Below are 6,169 nucleotides of genomic sequence, written 5' to 3' on the forward strand. Positions count from 1 at the left end.
GATGTCAGTGTTTTTTGTTTTCTTTCCCTTCTGTCATCTTGTAAGGGCAAGATCCGCCCCAGTCTCTTTCTTTTCTTCAACAATCGTTTGTAAATATCAAAGTTTGCTTAATCAATGAAAAGTTTTGTTTGCTCTATTCATCTTGGTGTACACGAATTCTTTGTTTATATTCTTGTCTATGTTGTCATTTTCCGTTTCTGTATAAAAGGCTATTTTTTGAACATTTTACCTTTTTCTCAAAGGCCTTCTTTTCACTGACAGGATTGCCGGAATCATGGCTCCTAAATCGTTCAAAAGGCTCGTTATCAATACCAACCTTTTTCAAAATAAACCGGCCAGAACATGCAAGGCGAAGGCAGGAACAGAAGTCAGCAAAGTGACAGGGCAGATCAGAGAAATAGCAGAGTTCGATCCAGCAATTCAAAAATTGCCAGAATTTACCAGTGTTCAGAAGCAGGATGAACCATCGCCTTTGGTTCAGGATCCGACAGAGGATGTCGATATTGGTTCGGAAGATGATCCAAGAATCCTCAAAATTGGTTCCAGTCTAAGTCTAGATGAGAAGGAAAGGCTCATCTACTTCCTCAAACAACATCAGGAAGTCTTCGCTTGGACTTATGAGGATATGCCAGGCTTAGACTCCAAGTTAGTCGAGCATCGCCTTGTGTTGAAGCCGGATTGCAAACCAATCAAACAGAAACACAGAAAAATGGATCCTCGAGTGGCACCACAAGTTAAAGAAGGACTTGAAGAGTTATTAAAAGCAGGGTTCATTCGGACCATCGAATACCCAGATTGGTTGGCGAACATCGTGGTAGTTCCCAAAAAGAATGGCAAAGTTCGGATTTATATCGATTTCAGAGATCTGAACAAAGCCACCCCAAAGGATGATTATCCACTCCCCAACATCGATCTTCTGATCGATAGCACGGCGGGCCATGCCATGTTCTCCTTTATGGATGGATACTCAGGCTACAATCAAATCAAATTGGCCGCTCGTGACCAATCCAAAACTTCTTTTACTACACCTTGGGGGACATTTTGCTATACGGTCATGTCATTTAGGCTCAAGAACGCTGGGGCAACCTATCAGAGAGCGATGGCAGTTATCTTCCATGACCAGATACACAAGAACATGGATGCCTGTGTAGATGACATCTTGGTCAAATCTAAAGAAGGAGAAGATCATCTCGATGCTCTCGGCCAAGTCTTTGAAAGACTTATCCTCTACAAGTTGCGACTCAATCCGCAGAAATGCGTCTTCGGAGTAGAGTCAGGCAAGCTGCTTGGCTACATGATCAGCAGGAAAGGCATAGCTGCCAAGGCAAAAGCGATCATTGATATGTCGCCTCCCACCAATCTTAAAGAACTGTGAAGCCTTCAAGGTCGCATTCAGTCTATCCGGCGCTTCATCTCTAATTTGGCCATGAGATGCGAGCCCTTCAATCACCTGCTGAGAAAAGAAGTGAAATTTGAATGAGGACCAGAATGCCAGCTCTCGTTTGAGCGCATCAAACAGTATCTTCTCAATCCACCAGTTCTGAAGCCACCAGAACTTGGAAAACCGCTGCTCTTGTACCTTTCTATCAATCACAATGCTTGTGCCGGATTTCTTGCACAGTACGAGGAAGGCAACTGGATAGAGCATGCCATCTACTACATCAGCAAGACTTTCATCGATTACGAAAAGAGATATTCTCAGATGGAAAAGACATGTCTAGCCTTAGTGTGGATGTGTCAGAAGCTGAGACATTATCTAATGGCATCAGAAATCAAAATCCTGTCGAGACTTAACCCTCTCAAATACATCCTTGAGCAGCTTTTCCTTACCGGATGGATTGCGAAATGGCAAGTCCTCCTAATGCAGTATGACTTGGAATATGTTTCTCAGAAGTCAGTCAAGGGTCAGTCCATCGCAGATCAGTTGGCAGATTTCCCGTTGACAGAAGAAATAAAGGCGAAAGATGATTTTCCTGACGATCAAATTTGCAGTATTCAAGAATCTCCGGTCTGGATTATATTCTTTGATGGAGCCAGAAATATGTCTGGTATAGGGATTGGGATCTTGTTGATCACTCCCGAAAAGGAGATGCTCCCTTATTCCCTCAAGCTCAATTTCCAATGTACTCACAACATGGCCGAGTATGAAGCTCTAATACAAGGCCTCAAGATTTTGCAAGACTTTGATGTCAAGAGAGTACATGCCTTTGGTGATTCATTGCTTGTTGTTAACCAAGTTAATGTAGAATGGCAAGTAAAAGACTCAAAGTTAATTCCCTATCAGAAGATCGCCTTGGCTCTCATAGGCAACTTTGAAGAATTTCAGCTCAATCATGTCAAGAGGGAATACAATCACATAGCCGATGGCTTAGCCTGCTTAGGCTCTATTTTGTCTTTTAAAGACAGTGAATCCTGTCGTTCCTTCGAGATCGGCAGACTTGATCAACCTGCCTACATTCCAGTTGAGCAAGTGAACCAAGCCGCGCAGAAGGAAAAGCCTTGGTTCCAAGACATCAAAAGCTTCATCGAAACTGGTGAATTTCCACCAGCAATGCCAAGAAGGGAGCAACGTGTGATCCAACGTATGTCAGCCCGTTATTTCATCCTTGCCAATACTCTCTACCGTCGTGGGTTCAGTTCTGAGTATGCCAGATGCTTAGATGAGGGCGAAGCCATGGAAGTTGTCCAAGAGGCACACGAGGGAATTTGTGGTGGCCACGTCGGCTATCAAACGCTCGTCAAGAAGATTATCCGGGCAGAATATTACTGGAAAACCATGCAGCAAGATTGCCATCGATTTGTGAGGAAGTGCGTCAAATGCCAGATGCACGCACCTTCCATTCATGCGCCTGCCGCATACTTGCAGTCTGTGGTTTCTCCTTGGCCCTTTTCGATGTGGGCCTTCGACGTGGTGGGTCCAATCACTCCTTCAGCATCTAATGGCCACAGATACTTCCTCGCAGCTACAGAATATTTCACCAAATGGGTCGAAGTTGTAATTCTGCGAACAGTAGAAGGCCGACATGTCGTTTCGTTTATTCATAAAAATCTCCTTTGTCGCTTCGGCGTCCCACATGACATTGTGTCTGACAATGGCAGTCATTTCAAGAATAAGAAGATGAAGACCTTCTGCTCGAAGTTCAGGATTCATCACCACTTTTCAGCTCCTTATTACCCTCAAGGAAACGGCCAGGCAGAGGCCACCAACAAGATGTTGATCCGCATTCTAGAAAGGACTGTGGAAACAGGCCGTGATTGGCACGAGAAGATGCACGATGCACTTTGGGCGTACCGAACCACCATTCGGACCCCAACCAATGCTACGCCTTCAGAGCTTGTTTATGGGATAGAGGTAGTGTTACCTCTCCACGTTCAGAAGCCCGCACTCAAGTTTGCGTCGCTCATTGAACTTCCGCTTGATCAGTATCAGCAGCAGAGATTGGTACAGCTTGATCTATTAGACGAGAAAAGACTCAAGGCAGCAAAGCACGCTCAGGCCTATCGTCAGAGGATAGCTAGGCACTACGCCAAGTCAGTTATTGAGAGAAGGTTTCGAGTTAATGATCTCGTGCTCAGATCGACAACTCATCTCAAGCATCTGCCGAAGGGCAAGTGGTCACCCAATTGGGAAGGCCCTTATGTGGTTAAAGAAGCATTGCCTCGCAATTCCTATCGTCTGATCAACGCAGATGGGGCGGAACTGCCAGATCCTATTAATACTCTACATTTGAAGAGATTTTACACTTAAATTCCTAGCCTTTTGTACTCTTCAAAAATCTCTCTCAATAAGGCGACGATTTTCTATTAAATTCTCACATCTTCTCCCTGATACTGGGGCATTTTATTTTGATCTATACATGTCTTCCTTCGTCATATGCAAGCAGGATTAGACGAACTCTTTTTCTGAAAAACTTATCAATTTTTTCAGTTAATCTATTTTTATTTAAATTGCATCTATTTCAGTTAATCTTCAATCATATCATTGTCGAGGATTTCGTCCCCGAAGCCATTCAGGATAAGGTTTTGATGCCTGAGAAGCCATATTTTCAAAAATAATTCTTCCACACCCAGCTCAGATCGGCTGACTGGGCCATTTTGCAAAATTTAGAGTGTTTCTTTGCCACTAAGCTCGGCTTTCAACCGGCTTAGTAGCAAAGAGGGGTATTTGTGAACACCCCAAATTTTTCAAAATGATGTAAATATCCCCTTTTTGCCCTTTTTCCCCCATCCTCTGGGTAATTGAGTCAGTTTCTAATCTAAATTCCATTTTATTTCTCAATTTTTTCTGAAATTAAATTCATTTTACATATCTGACTCAATTTTGGATCCGGATCTAGATCAAAATCCAAATCTGAGCTTCATTATCCAATTTTTTAATCAATTTCTAAGAATTACCAAAATAACTTTTGAAAAGCTCAGACACTTCGTCCGGTATCCGTTTGGATCCATCGAATTGTATTTCTCAATTCGAGGTTTAAAACTCGAATATTTTCTCGAAAACTTGGGTCCAAAACCCATTTTCTGAAGAAATCAAACCCAAACTTTTAAAAACTTCTCTTTTGTAAATTCTTATCAAAAAAAAATGAAAAAAAAAATTAGTTTCATCTCTCATACTGCTTAGGTTTAGAATCTTATTTCCAAAATAAACAAAAAAAAAATCAGAAAATGAAGAAAAGAACAAAAAAATATATAAATATAGAAAAAAGAAAAAAAATAATAATAAGTTTTTGAAAACCTCCCTTCCTTCCAGAACCATCACCGAAACCCTCTCTGGCCTTCTCCCCCTCACTTTCGCCTCTCTCTCCCTCCATGGCCGATCACCCCCATGTGCATCCTTCATCCTCCAGCCATCCGATCCCCAACAACCTCCTCCTCCTTCGTTCATCACGAATGAACTCGCTGACTTCTCTCATCCCTCAAATCGCCACCCTCCGATCCATGGCTGGAAGCCATCCACCCTTCATCCCTAACGGAAGAGGCTTCTGGAGCTTTCTCTTCTTCCTCTTTAAAAGCGAAGCCATCCCTTACACAGGGGGATCCGGTCTTCATCTCTCGGGCGCGCATCTGTTTCCCTTTTTCCATTTACGCTCCTTTATCCTCATTTGGGTTCTAAAGGAGATTGGAAGCTAAAAATCCTCCATCATCGGGACCCGTCTCTTACCTCTCCACCTACTAAAGGAAGTCCCACGATTATCCCTTGCAGTTACAGGTAAGTGATCGCCCTTTTTCTTTCTTATTCTTCATAGAAATTCTGCCTCCCTTTCGTAACATCTCTATGTTTTAAAATTCCATCCTCCTTCAGTTTTTTTTTGTTTTTTTTTTGAAGCAAAGAGGTGGGATCGGTCTGCATATAGCAGGACTGACCCATCGGCATGCAAAAATCAATGGAATACATCTATTCCGACATTTTCTTATGTTTTCTCTTCTTCAGGTTATGGAATCTTGATGATTATATATATGCCGATACTCTTGTTGTCATGCTGTAGGTTATGATTTTAATCTGTTTTTGTTTCGACTTCCCTTCTTCTTTATGTTTCTCCTTCATTTTTTTTTTATATAATTAGTCTCTTTCTGATGATCGATTTGTGCTTTGCTCACCTATTGAATCTTGGATTTCTGCTGTGTTTTGATCATCCATAGATTTATAGTCTCTGCTTCATTTTGATAATCTATTGCATCGTATATGCTATTGGGTTGTCACATCCCCTGCATATCCACTGGTATCGGCCTATGATTCCTACTGTCTGTATCTCCTTTGGTCCCTTTTAAATTCAATGCGATTTTGCCCTCTTTCTTGTTCCATTCTCATATGAAGAATGGTGGTGATGACCGATTTTGAAAAGGATCGCTCCTTCCCATTGAAATTGAGAGAGAGAGAGAGAGAGAGAGCATTCAAGCCCAAAAAATGGTGGAGGTAAGTATCAATCCATCCAAATTCGTGATTCCTTTAATGGCTTTTCTTGCGGAAATGACAGGATCAGGATAACCCATTTTGATCAATCTCTTCATATCTCAACCCCTCTCCTCCTGATTAACTTAAGCTAGAGTTTAGTCGCATATTGTTGTTTGTTTTGGTAAAAATTATTTTCTTTCGATATAGATTTTTGATAAATTTAGTGCTGGAATTTCACAGATAGTGAATATCTGTTAATTATAAAGGCATCCGTTT

This window comes from Nuphar pumila, chromosome 1 (genome assembly GCF_984573655.1).
Source record: "Nuphar pumila chromosome 1, dmNupPumi1.hap1.1, whole genome shotgun sequence".
Taxonomy (NCBI): Eukaryota; Viridiplantae; Streptophyta; class Magnoliopsida; order Nymphaeales; family Nymphaeaceae; genus Nuphar; species Nuphar pumila.